Genomic DNA, 22,340 nt, shown 5'->3' on the forward strand with positions numbered 1-22,340 from the left:
CAATTTTGTAAACGCTTTAGTTTCGTCAAAGTATGATAGATTTGGGCTCCCTGAACACGTCCCAATCAACATAATTGAATTTTAGTGAATTTCTTGTCCATAAATAAAATTTTATATTTCGGGTATAAATGCTATAGAGTCATCTTAAGCAACCATGCGCACCCCCTTATTTTTGATACCCCCATAGATAAACGTGGGTGCGCATGGTTGCTTAAGAATTTATATCTAACATTTACAATTTTATTTATTGGCAAGGCATTCGCTAAAATGCAATTCTGTCGATTGGAGCGTGCTCAGCGAGCTTAAATCTATCATACCGTGACGAAACTGAAGCGTTTACTGACATAAACTTAAAATATGTCGAGTTGTGAGTTTGGATCGACTAAAACTCGCTTTTCCTAAACCAAATTTCTCTATAGTAAATTTTATTAAGATTTTGGTCAAGACCAGGTCCTCCGTGTAGTGTAGTGCAGTTGTTATGAAAATTGCCAAAACGCCACACCTGAGCGCACTTCCCAAATTGTCAGAAACATTGCACGTTACTAGGAAACGCAATTGCATTACTGTTGATTTACCTGTGCGATGCTTCTGACAGTTCGATTTGGTGTGTACAGCGGGCACAAACTATTTTCCCATGAGTTTCCAATTTTTCCAATTTTTTGCTCGTTCTCTAGTTGGGTGGGTGGGGGTGTTGGTTGGCCAGCCAGCGAGCCAGGGCACATCGGTGCCCATACTTCTAGAAAAAGTGATATCACGTAATGCTCGCAGAAAGCCGACTGGCGAAAGTTAGCTGCTGCTGCAGGAAGAAAAAAAAGGAAACCCGTCCTGATAGGGAGAACAAGTGTAACCCCTTGGTGAAGCGACCAGCGGGGGCTCATAGTCGCGACGACTGCTGGTGAAAATGTAATGGAATCCAGGAAGCAGCACATAGATGCAGCAAGATCGCAAAAACAGCCAACCTGACCGTGCACTTTGTTTATCCTGAGAGCCATAAATCAAATGCATCAGCCCTGGTTTTAGACCACGCCTGACAACTATTCAAATAGTGTTTTTGAGTAAGGGGTGATATGTGTGGGTGGTTGTTAATATGAATTATTACGGGCAGGTTCCGAGTTTTTCACGTTTGCTCATCCTGTGTGTCGGTGGCCTTTGGCGTCTGGGGAGCTGTCGCTTTTCTGTTAACTTCGGGAGAAATTCCTTTGAGAAATTTCTGGACAGGATGCACGATCAAACTGTGACTTCCTGTAGGGTAGCAGCGCCGGGGCGACTGGCCTTTCCGGTTATGCCGAGACCGAGAGTGATCCCAACGTTTTATCTTCATTCACTGGTTGAACGAAGGATGGACGACCGGGAGTGTGCTCTTCTACGGAGGATACGATGTAATCTCTTAATGCACCTCTCACGTCGCCTGGTGGCGAGGACGCCAAAACAAAACTGTCATATTTTATCCGTTCCAGGAGATGATTCATGAATTCCTATATCCTTCCGGCGAGAATTATTTATTTATAATGTGTAAACGCACTGCCAGGCGCCAGATATGGAGAGTGTGATAGAGAATGAACGTGAAACCGTTTATATCGTCATTATCCTTGTCGCACTCTCTACTCTGCTCTGCGGTAGCCTCAGCATCATCGTCAGGATTCGCCCAGCACTTCCGCAGCAGCTATCCTGCTGAGAGTGCTCTCGTTTGGACCGTCTGCACTGGGCAAACAATGAACTCATTCCGTGGCTTTGGTGGCATCTTGTGGACGGACTGAATTACATTGCAATATCAATGGAATGCTCTGGAAACATCAGAGATTTCATCGCACCTAATCTCGGTCCATAATATTCAAATACTTTTGCAAATATTTAGGCCACCATGAGGCCTCAGACAGACAACGTGGCCCGTTGGAGAGGTAGGTAACCAATACCGACCGATCCATGTTGAAAGCCACACAATGTGGAAAATAAAAAAAAACCGTTGGTTGGTTTGGACGACCCGGGGACCCGGGGAAGGCGAGGTGTGAAAGGGTGAGACATCGAAAAACTCCAAAAACCTTTCAAACCATGCTGTGTTTTGGCGAACGCGCGAACGACGAACGTTCGTTGAATTCTATGTGCTGCTCGGCGCGCTGTGTTTCTGTTGTTTCGTTAGACGTAGAGTCATGGTCCGTCGAATTTTGCTCGTTCGGATGGAGACGAAAAAACGCAAAACAGCATGAAAAAAACGACCGCCAAAAACGACACGAAAAAAAAAATGGAATCGAGAGAGACCCTCCGCTATTATTATGAAAAGTTTTTTTTTCGAGTTGATATTTTTGTATATTCGCTTCGAAAACACACATCCGGCACTTTTCGAACATTGATCGAAAATTAATTTTCTAGGGACAAAATTAAGCTTTTGTTTTCAAAACCCAAATTTTCATTTCCTACCCCCAAGAAAACAGCTAATAATTTTGACGCAAAAAATCCGCAACATTCTCCCACTGTCCCCCAGGCGCTCTTTACACAACAGCGATTTCCTGCTGCCAGGGCATTTTCGTCGTATCCACCCGATTCCAGAATCACACGTCGCTTCCTTTTACCGCATCGTCAACGGGAACGAACCGACCGACCACGGGCTGCGGGCTGGCAGGCTGGCAGGAAGACTGTGTGCTGGTTCTTGTACCACGGGGTTCCACTGCGGTGTGAGACAGTCAGCCAGCAGCGCACACAAACCGAGGGCGTCTTGCTGGCTTTCACCTCCGGACCCGAGTGTCCGGCGTGTTTCCGAGAAATATTTTTATTTAGTGCACTTTTCACTTCATATTTTTCCAATTCATTTTTCTCACCATCTGGTACGGAGCCTGCTCGTGATGCAAGCTTTGTTGTAATTTTGACGGAACTTTACGTAATGGAAGTCGAAATTTGAAATTTACAATTTTACATAAACGCTTAGGTAAAGAAAGCGCCAAACAATATAATTACTTTTTTGAAAACACCTGATCGGAACGAAAAAGTCACAAACCGTGAAATTGATTTCCAGGAAATCTTTCAAAAAAGTTGCTATTCTTAGGGGTGTTCAAGGTGGATAAATAAACTTTGTTCGTTGGACAGTACTGCGAGAGCTGTCAACTCGTCACTGGAAAAGTTGATGAGTATGTTATATAATTCCGGAATGATACCTTCACTCCCGTGGCGTTATCGTGCACGGCTCTGCTTGATCCTTGTTGGAAAAGCTTTTCAAGACGTGTATCAAAACTTCACGACAGTGTGGAGAGCGAGAGCAGCGCCGGGGCACAAGTGGAGAGTGAAGAAGACTGTGTGTAGTGTGGAGTTCGGTTCTATACTTCTTCCTTCTAATGTCTGTAGGGGAGTCATAAATTATGTTCACGTCAAAAATTTTCTTAGGAACAAGTCGAAAGACGTTTCGAATAAGAGGGAAAAACGCCAGTTCGAACGATATGCCGAGAGAGGGTGTGGACTTGCGACGAGCAGAAAAATACATATCGGCATCGGAGGAGCGATGGATGTTGAAGAAGGATGAAAACTTTCGAGCATTCTGTGCGCTGCAGAATGAGGGCCGTATCTGCCTACGTGGAAGACGGCGACGAGGGTTGTCTCCTTACTGGGGCCCCTCCAGTCTTGCAGGATTCGCAGTTTTGAGTGATTTTTCGATCTCAAAATCAGTTTATTGTATTCATGGGGTGCCGAGTACGGCACCCCAACTTCGTACATCATTTCAAACACGTAAGTCTCTAAGTCATAAGCAACCTTAGCTTCCTTACTCTATTTTTCTCCAAATTTCAAATCAAGATCTTTTTAATGATGTTTAGAAGAAGATTTTTCAATAGAATTTTGTACATTTAAAATAACAAATTACGAAATTTTTGAAGTTGAGTAAACTCCCTGAGAATTCTCTGCCAATAAATAAAATTGTAAATTTCGGGTATCAATGCTTTGAAATCTTCTTAAGCTACCATGCGCACCTCCTTTTTTGCAACCCTTATAGATAAACGTGGGTACGCATGGTTGCTCAAGATGTTTCCATACCATTTATACCCGAAGTTTATTTATTCGAAAGGAATTCACTGAAATTCAATTCTGTCGATTGGGGCTTGTTCAGGGAGTCCAAATCTATCATACCTTGAGAAAATGGAAACGTTTACTGACATAAAAAAAAAACTTTGTGATAAATTTCTTAGAACAGACCATTTCCCAAAAAAAAAAACGGTTCACCACCAGTATCAAGTAGGATTTCCACAACTGCCGCCCATGATGGGGGGAGATAATTTTTCAACCTTTTGAACCCGTTGTAACCTAAAATTACTTCATGCGCTGCCCCAAGCCAAAAGAGGTGTACTTTTTTTTCGTAACTTCCACCCGTTGGTTCTGTGCTACATGAGGGCGACTGACTCTTTTAGCGAGCATTTATCTTAATCAGGTTGCCTGCTTTTTCTTACTGCTGCTCAAACTGTTTGCGAGCGCCGGAAAAGAAGAAAAGTTTTTATTCTCGACGCCGCCTTGAAACTTGACGCCTTTTTGGACAGGCAAGTGGAGGGTTGGGAGGGAGGAAAAATGCAATGCACACCTTCGAATTGCGCACCACCTTTCCCGAGCTAGCTGAGCCACAAGGGTTGTGCAAAAGTGGGAGATCTTGACTCGACACCGGGGAAGGAAATGTGGGAAGTACCACCATAAAAGTTAAGACATCCTAATGTGATTTATGCTTGCAACACTTCAATCCTGGCTCAGAAAGTGTGTGTGAGTGAGTGCACTTACTGATTCGTAAAAACTGTCGAGGGTGGAAAGCTGATGCTGGGGCGGATATCGATTGCAGATTACGGTGCAATAGTTTCCAGAAAAGCTGGATGCAGTGCGAGCACAAGATTCGGATTCGCAAGAATGTGTCTGCTGCGCTATATTGGATTTTGTTTTAAATTATTATCGATACAGTTTTTTGTTGCTGTTCGAGGGCCGGGTGTAAGCATCTGAATAATGTGAGAAAATTCGACGAGTGTTTTTATTTAAATTAAACGTCAGTGGAATGAAAAAGATTTCTCGTATTCGCACAACACATATTGGCTTGCATTGATACCTTGGCGTTCTCGATAGCATCTGTGAAAACGTGACTGGAATGTAATTTATCAATATTTTACCTCCTTCTTTTTTTCGTCCCGGCTTCTTGGTGATACGCTTTTCTGTTTACTTTTCGGATATATACCTTATGTGAATGCTTTCTTCAAATCAGCACCGGGTTTGGAACACCTTACAACTCTCTTTCTCGCAACCCTGGTCGTATGGAAATAAATATAAATATCCAGCACTACTCTGCAAATCTTCCGATTCCTTTGCCCCGTCGAACGGTTCGATTTGCTTACAGGTCTTCCCCCCTTCTTCGTGTATTCAACTTTTCTTTTTCACTCCTTTGTTGGCTCCTCATGAATATTTATTTGTGAAACAGTTTAAATCAAATAAACACTTGCACTGATTGCAAACGAAATTGAAGACCAATATCAATCAAATTAGCAAGTGGTTGAATTTATTGCTGTGACATACAATGTGCCCCCATGTGCTTACCATGGCTCAAAGTCATTACATAAAATCGGCAAGGTCACTCGTGTAACATGATACTAAACCTTGGAGAAAGTATGGTAATTTCTCGCTCGTCATAAATTGCTGACCTTGTTTAAACGATGGACCCTGGTGACAAATTGATGTGTTCACACTAGGAAAAAAAACGAAGAAAGTTTTTTTTCCATTCTTGCGTCACACACAGGACGAAAATCAGGATAGCGTGAAGCTTGAAGTACGACGTGTCCTTGCGCTCAACGGAGGGCTTCAGCCATCAACGTTTTCCTTGGGCTTCTTCCAAGATTTTCGGGAATGTTTTGCTGTTTCCCGCAGCAGCAGCAGTGGTTTACATGTCACAAGGAGGCGACCATTTGAAAGAAACGTCCAAGGGATAGGAAAAAAAAAGAAGCAAAGTTGAATTTAATTAATTTTCTTTTCTGGGTGTTACGCTTTAATCTCGTCTTTCCTGCTTCTTTTTGAGTATTTTTTTCTTGCTCGCCTTCCCGTTCGTTCCGGTGTTCTAATTCGATCGAAAAGCTTAAGTTTTAATGAATTAAATGGAACGGTTTTCGTTAGTCAACTTTTCCCGGTTGTCGTTCGTCGTAGTACGGACTCTGTGGTGGACACGGAAGCCCGACGAGAGAGAGAGCCGGGAACAACTTTTTGATTAAGCAAAGTGTTTTTCTCGGTAGTACTGACGAAACAGAAAAAAAATGCTCTACAGCGAATAAAAGGAAGCATCCATTGAACGTCAAACATGTGTCAGCAGAAGCGAAATATATATATTTCGAAATTCCATTTTTGCCCGACTCGGTCCACCGGGTTGAAGTCCTCGGAGGGTTTCCTCGTGCTAGAATCGTCCCCGAGCATTACGTCGCGCGTGGATACAACCCAAAACACTGTGGGCCTGTATGAGTGATGTAGTCGGCGGCTTGGGATAAAAATTTCAATTAAAAATTAAAACGAATAAAACGGGGATGCCAGTCAAGTGCATTGTCGGTCTTGGGTCTTTCGCCTTGTCGGCGTGCCTGTCAGTTGGACATATTTTGGGTAGCGGGACTCCCATCGCCATCGCGCATCGGCCCAGATCGGGGTTCCCTAGAGCGTTGCTGTACAGCCATCCTCGAGGAACGCTGCGGTACACTCCATATCTTACCGAATGTCGCACGAGGAACGCGCACAGATCCAAACATCAAACTCGAGAGCTCAAGAATAAAAGAAAAAGCGAGAATACGGCAAAACTCAGCGAAGGCATGCGATTGTCGGAGATCAAAAACAATTTAGCGACAGCAGTTGTATACATGATATACTTTATAAGATACAACTATATAATCTCGCGCTCTTGATGCATCTCAGCTGCGACCATGGGCTTGTAGAAATTTGTTTCAACGCAAAAATAAAAATCAAAAAAATCAAGTTTCAATTTGCTGACACAAATCAGTTTCAAAAGATTTAAAATTTAAAAAATGCAAAATGCAAATAATTGGCACACCATCAGCAACTACGCCCATGGATTTCAATTGTCGGTACAGCAAAAGGGTAAAAGGGTGGCCTGAAGATCAAATGGTCGCTAGAGAGAAACGGGATTTCGAGATACACGATGTTCGGTTGAATATGATGATCAACCGCATATGCGATATTAAATTAAATATGCGCTGCAAAGCCGAAGGAAACGGTGAACTATCGAAGATTAAAATTGGCCGTCGGAACTAATAACAACTCATTCATGAAGGAAATGAAATATACTTTAACATAATTTGAAAAAGAAAGATTTTTTCAGCACTAGTCATACATTTATTTACCGAGTTGGATAAATACGAAGAGTGCTGAAAAAATCAAGTTTTGCAACGAGTTGCTTACAAAATTTTTCGCAATTCTGAAAAACGCTTTTTGAATGGAATTTTATGTCAAACATCCATGTGTTAAGTTAATTCACTGTTCAAAACAAAACAATATTGTAAAACAGTTTCACAGCGAAATTGCAAAAATAATAATTTAGCATTCGTTATTGAAAATAGATACATCTAAACTTTTTTGAAATAAAATTTCAACAATATAATTTTCGTCATGCTCTGTATTAATTGAACTTCCCGAAGTTTTTTCAATTTACACAATATTGGTTCAATTCTATCCGAAAGAGAATAGTTAAAATTTTGGGACAAGTGCTAACGACTCAAGCGTCTCCATTGAATCTCACTGCCTTAAACCGAGTTGATGGAGGCGCTTGGTTTCTTAGGATGATTTCATGAATTTATCTTCGAAATTTACGAAAATATGGAAACGAAAATACAAAACATAACCAACTCAATCTGGACCAGATTCTCCATGACCATGGCAACCGTCCATTGCGGCGGTGTCCATCTTCACCGCACACCAAGAGGATAAGGGATTTGGAAGATAGGAATTGATTTTTTCAACAGGATAAGGGAAATTCTCCACGGTATCCTCAAGTAAGTTTCGCTTGGAGTTGGACGGTTTTTTTGGGAAGGTGATTGGTCTAAGGAGCAAATCACCTAATTTCTAAAGGGGAATGAGTTCAATTCAGCTTTGGGGAGCTCAGCTTATGACGAAAAATATGTAATCTATATATATAAAAAATTTCGACGGTTTTGTTCGAACGCGAATCAGTTCAATACGGAGCGTCGTATCGAGGTGCTTTTTGTTGCGTTGGGTTCGTTAAAGTCCAAGGAAGGTTCTTACGCCAAAAAATGACAACTGTGGACACTCTGGAACCGATTCCAGAAAATCTGCAAATTGTATGGGAAAAGCTGCATAAAATCAAATTTTGATCACAGGAGGCTGAATTAACAAACAAGCAAGAAACGTCAGGAAACAAAAAAGGGCAGGACGAAGTTTGCCGGGAAGAGCTTGTTATTGTATAAATTTCCTTTTGCAGATACAACCTTTTGAAAAAGTACGCTAGCAACAATTGACAGGAAGACGTGAAGACAGCTCGACACTCTTTATCTAATTAGCTAATGACCTCGACAAGTCACTGGCCCCAACCTCCCGCTCGAGCACCTGTAGCATAAATTTTAAGCAACATGCTCTCTCAATGTTGTCAGCGCAGAATGTTTCCCTTTCCGGGGAGCTATAGGTGTAAGCCCGCCGTTGACAGGTGACGAAACTGGTGGCATTTTCGCGAAACTATCGATAGTGAAGTTTGGCACAATTTTGCCGCCGCGACGCTTCGTATAATAATGCTATAAATTTTCCCCGAAAAGTGAGCTATTATTTTCCCACTTCCACGCCGTGGTACTATTTTGCATTTCAGCAGCGTGTCCAAAAATGTTGTGCTTTTGTTTTATTTTTTCGGCAGCTCGCTGTTTTCAATTTGTTTTACAACTCGAGTCTCCTTTCGCTTGCTGTTTTTTTCCACGGTACCGACCGCTTATTGAATGACCTTAATTATCACACCTTCCGTTCAGTTTTTTTTTTCTCTTCTCCCCGGGTAATTACCACCAGTGGAATATTTTAGCATAATTTTTTGACTTTTGTTGAGGCCTACCTTATTTTCTGTCAGCGCTGGGCACGGCTGTTGGAATGTGAAGAATCTAACAATCAGCCTTTGAAAGCAAACATTTTTATCTACAATTTTATCACTGTAGTACACCATTCTTCGCGAACTGTTTACGTTTTTCTGTTTCGTAGTTGTGAGCCATCGAAATCTCCTCATTTCGTTCGTGGCAGATGGTTTGAAACTGTGTCTGTAACTCACAGCTTGTTGGACATTTAGTTTTCTTCTTTGTGTACACTAATTTGCTACTGGAAACCGTTGATTTTGTATGATTTGGTAAGTTTTTTTTCTGGGTCTTTTTTGGAGTTTATTTTGTTTACTCTTTTTGGATTGTTTCTTTGTTGAACAGATGACGAAACACTTCTACCGAAATTAGTTTAACGAACCAATTGTTTTCAAACACAAAGTTGAATCAAAACGTAATGCAGCACTTTCGAGCTCTAAGAACAAAACTTTCACTACACTTGAAGAAGCTCGGGAACAAATTTGGAAGCAAACTGAAAAATAATTTAAACGACTTCCGTGGCGTAACGTCCCGCAGTCAATTCCGGTTGTTTCTTCCTGTGCACTCGGTTAAGGATCTACATTTTCGGAAAAAGTAGCCAAACTTTTCTGCACGAAACACTACTGGCACCAGCAGAGAGCAGCAATTTTCCACCCGTCCCGAAAAGAACGACATCGAAAAGTGATGAAGACGAGAAAAAAGATACCCGATTTCCCCGGGCCGTTTTCCACTATCCACACTGCTCGCTCTCGTTTTTCACGCCACCTCCGAAAAATGCTGAATATTGTTATATCTCGACTTTCTTTACATCGCCTTTCGCATTTCCAACTCCCTTGTGTCACTGGGTCCTGTTGTCTAGTGAGAGAGAGGACAGAGCGAGCGAGAGAGCTACGAACTGCCTATTCTGTCGTCGTAGGGCAAAAATCCTCACGACCCTCAACGTGTATCACATCCTGCCGTGGGGAAGCTATTGTTTTAACTGATTTTCCCAAACTCCAGCAGAGTCTCGTCGCCGAGTTACATGTACGAAGAGTTACGACTAGCACCACTACCACCACGCAAGTCACCCATTCACAGGATTCTCATAAAGCATCGCCAAAAACCTGTTATCAAACGCTCTGTGTCAGAGATATGGAAGACCAGCAGCTTTTCCTCCCCCCGAAAAAGTGAAAGGCGCTTTTCTCACTGCTACTGCTCTCGGTCTCATTCAAATTCGATTCGACAAAATTTATAACCACGAGACGACGACACACACACTCTCATCGTGTTACAGCGCGAAAAATGATTTAGAGCGTCTGCGAGGAGGTTGCAGACTCCGGTGCGAGCACAAGCGACAGAGCGAGAAGGCAACAATAACAAACCATAAATCCTTGGGCCCGAGTGCGGCGAGAGGACTCTCTCGTTTCGCTCTCCACTTTTCCAAACTCCAAAAGCAGGAAGCTGGGCATCATCATCAACGCTGCTAGCGAAAGCCTGTGGGGTCTTTCGATGACGATTTTCCGATAACGCCATCATCCTGAGCGAAAGGTTCATTTCCGTCTGTGCTGCTGCGAGTGGAAACTCTCGGAAAACTTGGATTCCGGCGTCATGCATTTCCTTTCGAGGCTCAACACCACCACGACCACCAGCAGTAGCAACAACAACCATTACCAACACAGAGACACGTGCATCTCCCGCACATACGGAGGACTCGGACTCGGACTCGGAGAAATGCTGATGATGTTGTTAACGAAAACAATGAATTACGGATGCTGCGCACATAAAGTTTTATTTTTTGCTGCTGCTGCTCCAGGGCGGCCGAGCCGAGTTTTCCACTGTTGACAGGAAAAGCGAACCATGTACACACAAACAAGCGAAAACGAGAGACGGGGCATTACGGCTTTCCACGGAGATGATTTAGAATGTGTGTGATTTACCAACACACCAATGATAAAATTTCGCAGAGGTACATGCGGATGGGGGCTAGGCTGGTTCACAAATGAGTCATTCAATTGGTAAATCTGTTCTGGGTAATTTGTGGGAATTCCAGGTCTTTGTAATGTTCGTTGCCATTTTGGTCATGTCTGTAACATAAACATCCACTTTGTCTGATCTAATCTAATTAAACCATAGCGCAGCCAATCTTTTGAGGGGTCATGGAAAGTGCCTTAGATTACGTTAGATTACATTCGTATCTAACATCACAAACGTTAAAACGGCCAGGCCTACTGCGTGGGGATTACCACCGAGATGATTCGTTGAAGTGGTTTGAGTAATTCTGAATCTAAATCTAGAATGAAATTGTTAAATTCTGAACCAGTCTAATGTGCACTAACAGAATTAGAAATGAGGTGTTTCTTTAAACAATGAAAATTCCTTATTGACTTCTGATGATATTCAAGTTTTTTTTTTGTTTATTTAGAGACATATTCGAACCATCCAAGAATTTTTCGTCATCAGACAAACACACAGAAAGCATCAAAATGACATTTTCACCAGCAAATTTTCACCGTGCACCAGACACACCACCAACTGAAAATGCCAGGAATGCCTTTGCCATATTCTATTATTTTGCTCTCATTCCAACGGTGGCAAAACGGGAACAACCAGTCCGTGCGAGGAGCGCCATAAATCATATCTTTTAAGTTCCATCCTTTTAACGGTATTGGACAGGATGGATGTAAACACAAGCCGGCGGTGGTGGTGGCCGGGGGTTGAGGCCCCGAGCGCCTTTGGTGACAGGAGCCTCGTGGTTCGAGGTAATTGATTTTTGTTACTGGCGTCTGTGTTGTTGGCCGAACAAAAGGGCTGGCGTTGTCCGCTATCGTGCGGAGATAGGACAACGACGATTGTTTGACGATTTCTGTTTGGTTTGAATTAGCTGATGGTCCACGCAGGACGCAGAAGAAAAAAACGCGCTGACAGAAATCTACCAAAATCAACGATCCATGTATTATTCATAGCTTTTCAGCATTTTTTTTTTCGTTGTTGCCTTAACGGACTGCGCCCAGTTGGACCTAAGTGAAACATCTCTTGACGAACTTTTTGTGGGGTTTTGTTCCACTGATATAGCCGTTGTATCACTCTAAGAAGACATTTATTGGATACATGTGCCTGAAACTGCAATAGGCTTTGTTTCGAAGAGTGTGAGAAAGACACATTTGTTCGTAGTTAATTTTTTTTTATTGATTTCATCCATTTTATTTTTTTTCGAATCTTTTCACCAAAAATTCTCTAGTCTCGAGCAGTGAAACAAGAAGATTGGAATTATCTTCAGGCGAGAAAATTTGCCGCCGTAATGTAATGTTTGCTATAGGGGGAAACTTCTCCTGCTGGTTGGTCGGTGGTGCCAAAACTTCGTCCTGAAAGTATCTTTCGCTAGGTTGGGATCTCCCTTTTCCGAGAGCGATTCAAGTGTCATGTTCTTCGGCGCAGCAGTAGCGGGCAAGCGGCTGGTTGTGAAGAATTTAAGTGGCCCGGAAAAGACTTTGGCAACTCTCTAACCCCCCCGGTACAAGAGTGTGACGAGACACGAGAATGCGTTGGTGTTATAGGGATGAATATATGTAAAGTAGCAGTACATGAATAAATCATATTATGCAAAACAGGAATATGAACCAGTAATGAATAAAATGAAAAAGGGTTAAACGGAAATGCTTGAGATGGGAATATTTGAAGAAAGTATTAACACTTTTTTTTAAATCCTCAAAATCCAAATAAAGAAAGAAAAAAGATCTAACGCCACAGTTTCGAATGTCGGTGTCAGGTGTTTTCAAATTTGACATGTTATATTTTCCTTGTCTTGTTTGTTAGTTGGCAAGCTTTCAATCCAACTGCTTTCCCGTGTCTTGGTGCGTGAGACGTTCATGACAGCAGCGGCGGAAACAAGGGTGGGCAGGGAGAAGAAACACATCCTTTTCATTTTCCAATACCCGACACTTTTGTTAGACAGCTCTCTTCCTCCCGTTTGCGCTCCGTTCGTTCGTTTTTCAGCCTGGAAAAACTCGCAGCTGGGAAAGAATTTCCACATTAGCTCCAGCTCGGAAATGGATCTTTGTTCGTATACTGAGGCGGGCCCGGTCCTGGTGAACGTGGAAAGCGAAGAAACGATACCAAACCGGAACAGAAGGTTGAGAACTGTAATACCTTACTCGTGTCTTTCAACTTTTCGTTCTGCGTTAGGTAGCTTCCTGGAACTGATGCCTTTCTTATCCTGAGAGCTTTTCGCTTTTCCAGAGTCTTTCTCGTTATTCGTTCCTCCCTTGACGACGGTCCAATGTTTTCTTTTATCCTTGGAGATCCCATCCTCCCCCCGTTGGGGGTAGATATTGGCGTGATCCGTGTGTTTTTTTCTTCAACTCTCCATCGGAGGATTTTCCCGCTCTCTTTTCCCGTAAAGCAATTGATGTAATAGAAGCGTTCAAGTTTTGACCCTAGAGTGCAGCGTGTGATGGAGGTATAGAGCACGGAGCACCAGGCTATAGCAGACGAGCGGGTGACAGGGCTTGGAACAAAGAATCCCTGCGCGAAAGACAAAAGCGATTTTCAAAGACAGCTCTCGGGAAGGGGGCACCATCGCCGTCTCGTTGGTTCCTCGGTAAGTGACAGCGCACACAGCGGGTGACAGTTTTTGTAAATGTTGAATTTTCTGCTTTCCTTTCAACGGTGTAGCACACGACGCACTGTGAGATGCTCCGCTGGAGCAAGGGATTCAGACTTTTGGGTCTCGTTTGGGGCAATATTTGGTCTAAGAGTTTTTGAATGAACTAACAAAATCTTCATAGAAATATTAAATTTTTTTGTCATCTAAAATTACGATAATAAATTTAAATAAATAAATAATACTGGATTCAATATTTTTCCGGTATAAATTGGCGAGCTCAAGGTTAGAACGGCAAGAGTGCATGAATTACAGCTTGGCTTCTCAACTTTGTTTGCACGCGCTGTAGGAGTTTGGCTGGCAAACGGGGAAAAGATTTTCAACTCCTTGTAGCTGCCCCCGATCCACTCCAGAAGGGAGCCAATTTTCAGTTACGATAATATTCGCGCCTCGGTTGCCACCCCCCTCGAGAGTAACAGTAATGCCAAGAGAAGGCCCTTCATATTCAATATTATGAAAGTAAGAGTTTTCAGACAGAGAGTTCCTGCACTTGTATGCCTTCATCCCCCCGTTAAGTTGAATGTAAAAATATTCAATTTAATTTACAAAAGGTCCTGCAGTGATGCTCGCGACTCGCGGATGAACATGTTGCATCAAAAAATCGTTTAAAATTCTTCCCGTCGACCGTAAATCACGGCTCTGGAGAGACGTCAAAAGGGTTGTATTGGCGAATCACTTCTCCCCGCATTGAAGCAATCTTATCTTCATTCCAGTTTCTATCACACCTTCGAAAAAAAACCTGTGTGTCTTCCCCGGCGAGTGCAGGTTATAAATTTCCCGAAAACCTTTTTTGCGCGGTCTCTTATTTATCATTAAAACTCAATGAACAAATTAATTCCTCACATTTTATTTTCCATTCATCATTCGGCAGAATCAGACTCATCGTCTGTTTTACATTTTCTCTGGTGCTGGTTGGCCGCCTGCCTCCCCCCTGGGCCCCACCAAGCATCGATTTGCCGACTGCGATTCAAGCAAAAGGTCGCGCAATCGAGTCAGACGGTTCGGCCTCCCACCACCACCGCCACCTCACTTTGCCATCAACCCCGGATTCTTCCCGGGGTCTTTCCCGGTGAGGCGGAGAAATCTGCAGCAAATAAAGGCAAGACAAGGAGAAACAAACATTTTTAAACAATTTAAAATCATTAATAATGTTGTTATGTTAATTTTATTGCATTTTTATTTCGTTTTTCCATACTTCTGCTTTTTGTGGGTTATTCGCATAGTCGCTCCTCTTCAGCACTCAGTTTTGATTCATAGCCAGCGTCGTCACGAATGTGAGTGTGCACGTGCAGAGTAGTATATCCAGCGAGTTGCATTCCCGGGGTGAAGTGTTGCCAGTTTTGTCAAAAACCATTTCTGATCACTTTTTTTACTTTAATGCAAAAAAAAAAAAAAGTTGACAAGGTAATGGTTTACGATGGATCAACTATGGTCCCCTTGGAACAAACTGTCAAGTTGGATGCTCTCCATCAAGAAGGGTCGCGAAGTCTATTTATAAAATAAATAAATTGAAAATTCATTCTAGATCCTATGCGGTTGTACAAAGGGTCATTGTGCTCAGAAAAAAAAGCCTTGTCGTTGGGAACAATAATGTAATTTTTGGACCCACTTGTTTGCTTTTTGAAAACAAAATAAAAATATTTTTCCTGATAATGTGTTTTTTACACATGTTTGATTGAGAATTCTCTTTGTTTTAAATAAAACAAAGCAACACATTTTCCGACAATATCAAATGGCAACCGATTTGTGAAAAAACTGGTTTGAAAGGGACCATCCATAAACTACGTGGAAACTTTTTTGGATACTCAACCCCCCCTCGTTCTTTTTTGTATGGAGCGTGGACAATCGCAAACTCCCCCTCTCCCCTCCCTAAAGTGTCCACGTGGTTGGTCATTTTAGTCGTTTTGGTAATTTCAGTCTTTTTGGCAATTTTGGTCGTTTTGACCATTTTGGTAGTTTTGACCATTTTGATCGTTTTGGTCAAATTATTCGATTTGATAATTTTAGTCGATTTGGTTATTTTTGTCGTTTTGGCCATTTTGGCTATTTGGTTAATTTCGGTCGTTTTGGCCAATTTCGAATTTTTTTGTAATTTTGGCCTTTTTGGCCATTTTTACTTTTTCAGGCCATTTGTGCTATTTTGATCGTTTTGACCATTTTGATCGTTTTGGTTATATTTATCGTTTTGGTCATTTTAGTCGATTTCGTCATTTTAGTCGATTTCGTCATTTTAGTCGATTTCGTCATTTTAGTCGATTTCGTCATTTTAGTCGATTTCGTCATTTTAGTCGATTTCGTCATTTTAGTCGATTTCGTCATTTTAGTCGATTTCGTCATTTTAGTCGATTTCGTCATTTTAGTCGATTTCGTCATTTTAGTCGATTTCGTCATTTTAGTCGATTGCGTCATTTTAGTCGTTTTGGTCATTTTGGACTTTTTAGCCATTTTGTTAGTTTTGGCAATTTTTGACATTTTGGTCGTTTTGACCATTTTGCCATTTTGACCATTTTGGTCGTTTTGACCATTTTTGTGTTTTGACCATTTTGGTCGTTTTTACCATTTTGGTCGTTTTGTCCATTTTGGCCATTTTGACCATTTTAGTCGTTTTGGTCGTTTAAGTCGTTTTGGTCATTTTGGCCATTTCAGTTGTTTTAGTAATTTCAGTCGTTTTGACCATTTTGGTCGTTTTGACCATTTTGGTGTTTTGACCATTTTGGTCGTTTTGACCATTTTGGCCGTTTTGACCATTTTAGTCGTTTTGGTCGTTTCAGTCGTTTTGGTCATTTTGGCCATTTCAGTTGTTTTAGTAATTTCAGTCGTTTTGACCATTTTGGTCGTTTTCACCATTTTGGTCGTTTTGGCCATTTTGGTGTTTTGACCATTTTGGTCGTTTTGGCCATTTTGGCCGTTTTGACCATTTTGCCCGTTTTGACCATTTTAGTCGTTTTGGTCGTTTCAGTCGTTTTGGTCATTTTGGCCATTTCAGTTGTTTTAGTAATTTCAGTCGTTTTGACCATTTTGATCGTTTTCACCATCTTGGTCGTTTTTGGCCATTTTGGTGTTTTGACCATTTTGGTCGTTTTGTCCATTTTGGCCGTTTTGACCTTTTTGGTCGTTTTGGCCATTTCAGTCGTTTTGGTCATTTCAGTCGTTTTGGTCATTTTGGCCATTTCAGTTGTTTTAGTAATTTCAGTCGTTTTGACCATTTTGGTCGTTTTCACCATTTTGGTCGTTTTTGGCCATTTTGGTGTTTTGACCATTTTGGTCGTTTTGGCCATTTTGGCCGTTTTGACCATTTTGGCCGTTTTGACCATTTTAGTCGTTTTGGTCGTTTCAGTCGTTTTGGTCATTTTGGCCATTTCAGTTGTTTTAGTAATTTCAGTCGTTTTGACCATTTTGGTCGTTTTCACCATTTTGGTCGTTTTGGCCATTTTGGTGTTTTGACCATTTTGGTCGTTTTGGCCATTTTGGCCGTTTTGACCTTTTTGGTTGTTTTGGCCATTTCAGTCGTTTTGGTCATTTCAGTCGTTTTGGTCATTTTGGCCATTTCAGTTGTTTTAGTAATTTCAGTCGTTTTGGCCATTTGGGTTATTTTTGTAGATTTAGCTATTTTGGTCGTTTTAGCCATTTCGTTCGTTTCGACTATTTTGGTCGATTTGGTAATTTCTGTCGTTTTGGCAATTTGGGTTATTTTGGTCATTTGGGCGATTTAGTTATTTCGATCGTTTTAGCCCTTTCGGTCGTTTTGACAATTTGGGCCATTTTGGCCATTTTGGTGATTTCGGTCGTTTTGATTATTTTACCCATTTTTGCTAGTTTGATCATTTGGGCTATTTTGGTCGTTTTAGCCGTTTTTGTCGATTTGACCAATTTGATCGTTATAGTCATTTCGTTCGTTTTTGCCATTAGGGTCGATTTGGTGATTTCGGTTGTTTTGGCCATTTTGGTCGATTTGATAATTTTGGTCGTTTTGGCTTTTGGGTAATTTTGACCGTTTTGGTCAATTTGGTCTATTATGCCATTCTGGTCGTTTTGGTTTTTTTTGGTCATTTTGGTCAGTTTGGACGATCTGGTCTTGGAAATTCAGTTCATCTGGCTGTTTTGTTCCTTCTGGCTTTGACTTTTTTTTGTTAATTTTGGTTCGTTTTGGTGTTTTGGTCAATTTTGTAATTTTGATCGATTTGGCCAATTCAATCGTTTTGGCCATTAAGTTTGTTTTGGGTATTTTTTTTTGTCGTTCGGGTCGATTGGTCAATTTGGTTATTCTATCAGTTTCAGTTGTTTTGGCCGAGATATATTTTGAAGGTTGGAGTTTAATTTATAGCTAGCATTTTATATTTATATCTCTGATCCACCTCTGGTTGAGGAACAAAAATTTTAAATAAAATTTGTAATCGCAGAATTACATTTCTAACTAAATTTGCCCGAAATACCTGCAATAACAAGATCTTAGAAATTTGATTTTAAGCAATGTCGGGTAAAATCGGTTGAAATTCACAAAAAAATATTCAATTAAAATAGAAATTACACGAATACATTTTAAATTGAATGTAATGAAAAAAAATGGATAAAATGGTTCTCGTTTAATAAAATACTAAGGGTTTTAAAAGTGGTTGTGTAAAATTCAACTTTTGGATTCAATTTTTTTTATTTCCTGCTCTTTTTAGCAGTCCATCGCGTGTTTAAAAGTTTCTGAATATTTTATTGCTACCTAATTAACACTAATTTGCAAGAATAAGCGTGATATACCAAACACAAACAAACACACACACACACACACACTGTAATACTTGAGGCCATAGGTTACGGGAGAGCTCCTTTGCCATTAATCATTCTAAGAGGATAAAGCCATCGCATTGTCCTCTCCACTCTAAAATCGGCCTAAATATGATAATTTGACCACCGGGAATAGGCCCGCGCTCGAGGAAAACCCCTTTTCGGAAAATGAAAATTATAAAGCAGGCCCCATTTAAATTCATCACTAATTCATTACGATTGCGGCGCTGGCTCGACTAGCGGCGTAGAGCAGAGTTGAACACTGTTGATTGTGTCGTCTCGTGCCGACGGCTTTCCGCAATGCGCTTGAATCATTTCAACAGTTTCGCCAAAATGTTTGGATTTTGTTTTTCGGCTCAATCAATAACCGGGGCACGTTCCAACGGCGAAGGACGTCGTAGTCTGCTGTGTAAGGAAGCAGCTCCCGGCCTGAAAATAGAGGTTATTTTCTTCAATTTGAAGCGTCAGTCAAGCGGAAGAGAAGTTGGGAAATTTAAATTAAAATTGAACTTGCGATCGTTATCAATAAATTAATAAATTTCAAACACATTTTTGCCGTTTTATCGCTTCGTTGCTTCACCACATTGCGATTGTTGTTAGCCGTTGTCGTAACCGTTCGCAAGGATATATCCTTTCTACGGAGTTGTGGTTGTGGGCCCCCTTCTAGGTTTCTTTTCAAAGTTTCGCGGTAAACTTTCTTGCACCCCCCAAAAACGCGCCAAGGAATCTATCGGGGCAAGCCACAACTACAAATACGACCCCGCCGCCGCCGTCGTTCGAAACTGGAGAGAAAAACTTCTTACACGCCAGTTTTCCACAATCTCCACGGAGTTGTTTTTCATTTCCCACTTAGTTACTACACCAGATCCATCATTACTGCTCGCTGCCGCTCGTGAAAAACCAAATCCAACCCCGAGTACCGAGCGAGAGAGAGAACGAGAGGGATAGAGAGCGGTTGTCAGTTGGTGAGAGCGAGAGAGAGAAAACATACAGCGCTTACATATGAGCCGAAGAGCATAGGCGATGATGATGATGGGTGGTAGATCAGGCGAAAGGACAAAGCCAGAAGAGAGAGGCCAAAAACAAAAAAAAAACGAACGAACATGGTATGATGGGAAGGCAATGGAAGCTCAAACACAGCCGTCGTCGTCTGCGGGCGCAGGCAGAAGAGAATGAGCGGAGCGGACAACCCAAACACACATATAGAGCAGTTTTCAATTTTTAGGGGAGCGGCCATTATTCATTTTTCAAAGTGCTGTTCGGTGTGAATTGCGTTTTGAACGAACTAGCAGAAAGAAGCGACGGCAAGTTAGAAATGCCAACTTGGTTCAACGGGTTCGTCAGCGATGCAGCAGAGTTTTCCGAGGTCTCAAGAAGATTGGTCAGTTTGGGAGCCACATCATCATCATCATCCGAAATGGGGCCATTGAACTTGACATCGGGAGGAAATCATGAAGCTTCTGCCAGCAAGGAAAAACTGTGTCATTCTTCCTCCCATTTCCCATTCCGTTTGCCAAAAGCGGGCCGGGGGGATACCCCCGATGGCAGCAGACGCTTTCGTTGTGTGCTTGTGCTCTGGTTTCCGAAAATTTATGGCCTTAGAAAGTCGTTACGTCAGAGAAGCACCAGCCAGCCAGACGGTGGCTCTCGGTTCTTTGGCTGGCTTCCGAGCAGCGCATTTTCGGTATTTTGGAATGCTGTTACGGGAATCTCCGCTTTTTTGGCTGCGGAACTGAAGTCAACGTAAGAGCATCATCATCCGAACCCAGGCAGCAGCGAGAGGATTTTATGTTTTATTATATGCATGATTTTCCGGCGCTACAGTTTTCCCAGCTGAACTCCATGCGCGCTGTACCGGGTTCTGTGTCTGGGAAGAGCGAAAGTAACAGGTGGTTGGAATTAAAATTGATTTATAGAATTATTTTCTTGTTGTTACCGCACCACGCTGATGATTCTGGGTCCCGAAGATTTAATGCCGCCGGGTCGGATAATCAGCTGAACACGTTCAACAGTCGTTGGCAGTCTTGCCGTAGGGCATGAATGTTCAACTTGTTGAATTTGCATTCGAAGGATTGTGCAACGGAGAGATTTCGGCTTCTGTTGCATAAAATTGACACTTTACCGGTTTCTCCTTCATTTTAATAAATTTTTAGATGACATTATTTTATCAATATTGAATGCTGAAGGTTTTTATCTGTTTCTCTTCCTAAGTTTGATTTAGTTTAAAAATGCAGCCCTCTAACAAAGAGTGCTATTTGCTGGATGGTTCAAATTCAAAACAGTAACTAAATCATTTCTCGGGTTAGTTTTCAAAAGGTTTTAAGCGCAATTTGTGAACAAAGCGAGTTTTCGATTGGTTCTCGGTCAACTTACAAAACTTTCAAATTCAAAAATGCTTTAAATTGTTCATCTGCATGTCTGTTAAATGCTCCTTACTGAAAAACTATGAAAATTTGATTTTTTTCAGAGAGAGAAAAAAAAACAATTAATTGTCGGAGGTCGACAGGGCTGTTACGATGTATTTTAAACTAATCAGATATTTGATAAATGAACATTGCAACTGCTTCACAACATTAACACTTATACAATGTTTAATTAAAAAAGTATCGAACTTGTTTTAAGATTTTTAAAGATTTTTATGTGTTCTGAGTCATTATTGATAGTCAATATGTTTTAAGAAACTTCAGCCTAATTTGTACAAATTAAATTGATTGCGTCAAATTTACCATAAGTATGATTACTTTTAATGTTTAACGGTGCACATCAACCAATGCTATTGCACCCAGATGTTTGTTACAGACATTTTAATGTATTCAAAACTACGGGAACTGTAGAGTTATTTTTTTCTGGATCCCTTAAGCTACTAATTCTATTTTTCTATTTACAACAAAATTTATCAATTTTTAAAATCAAATTATTTCAGGATTGGGTCCATAAGTTCAACAATTTTGGAAGAAGAAGACAACAACTTCCAAGGTTGCTGGGTACCTTAGTTGAAAATTAATAGTTTAACCTTTAATACGTACCTCACTAAACATCAATCATTTAAAACTCGTAAAATCATCTCATGTTAAAAATTGCACTGTTCAATCCTTCATTCATTAATTTCAAATGATTTTGGTTCTATCTTTCCACAGCCAGCTGTCTAAGACAAAAAAATACCATTTCATTTAAAATTTAACAACAGATAAACGGGAACTGTCTCATCCGCAGCATCCGATTCCTTGCCTTGAGAATAATACATTTAATTTCAACAAACATTTTGATTTTGGGTCGCATCATCATCTGCTGTGGTGAATCCTGACTAAATACCCTACCCTACTAACAAATTTTCAGGTTTCTGGCGCTTGTGGCAAACCAGCTGTAGCAACCTACGCTAACTAACACTCCCGTCCCTTAAAATCGAGATCTACAAACTGATATGGCGGGCGCCGTTGGTGGCCAATGACTGTTAGCTATTCGCAACTGATCTTGTTTTGGCAATCATGGTGTTTTATCTTTTCAGCGCATTCATATATGCTTTTGGTAAGGGAAACACCGTTAGATCGTCGAAGCCTATGATCAGTAGTGCTGAAAGGATGTTACGGTTCTGTTCAGCAACGGAGGGGCAACCATGGGTGATCTCTCATGCTCATGTTCATGCTGAATTAATAGTTTGACCTTTGATAGAAATGCTTTAGATTTTTTTAATTTCTTAATATCAATGTGATTTTTTGACGCCAAACCCAATTTTGAAGCATGCATAAAAAATTACAAATTTGTTTCGCAGTAGAACAGAGAATGCCTATGATTCTGATGATATTCTTGACATCTGTTTCAATATTACTTAAAACTTATAACTCTGATAAAAACTTAAACATAAAATTTCA

The 22,340-nt window shown here is 41.2% G+C and overlaps 1 protein-coding gene across 3 annotated transcripts in view; it reads right to left on the reverse strand.

Annotated features, from left to right (window-relative positions):
* LOC6053351 (homeotic protein antennapedia) overlaps positions 1-22,340 on the reverse strand; it is a 96,268-nt gene that overhangs the window by 51,031 nt on the left and 22,897 nt on the right. Inside the window, exon 1 of one of the 3 annotated variants that reach the window (XM_038259139.1) lies at positions 9,044-9,733. The exons of the other annotated variants lie outside the window; for them this stretch is intronic. The gene's annotated coding sequence lies outside the window, so the exon portion shown is untranslated. Of the gene's footprint in view, positions 1-9,043; positions 9,734-22,340 lie in introns of those variants that run through there. 3 annotated transcript variants of the gene reach the window in all.

Source organism: Culex quinquefasciatus, chromosome 1 (assembly GCF_015732765.1).
Source record: "Culex quinquefasciatus strain JHB chromosome 1, VPISU_Cqui_1.0_pri_paternal, whole genome shotgun sequence".
Taxonomy (NCBI): domain Eukaryota; kingdom Metazoa; phylum Arthropoda; class Insecta; order Diptera; family Culicidae; genus Culex; species Culex quinquefasciatus.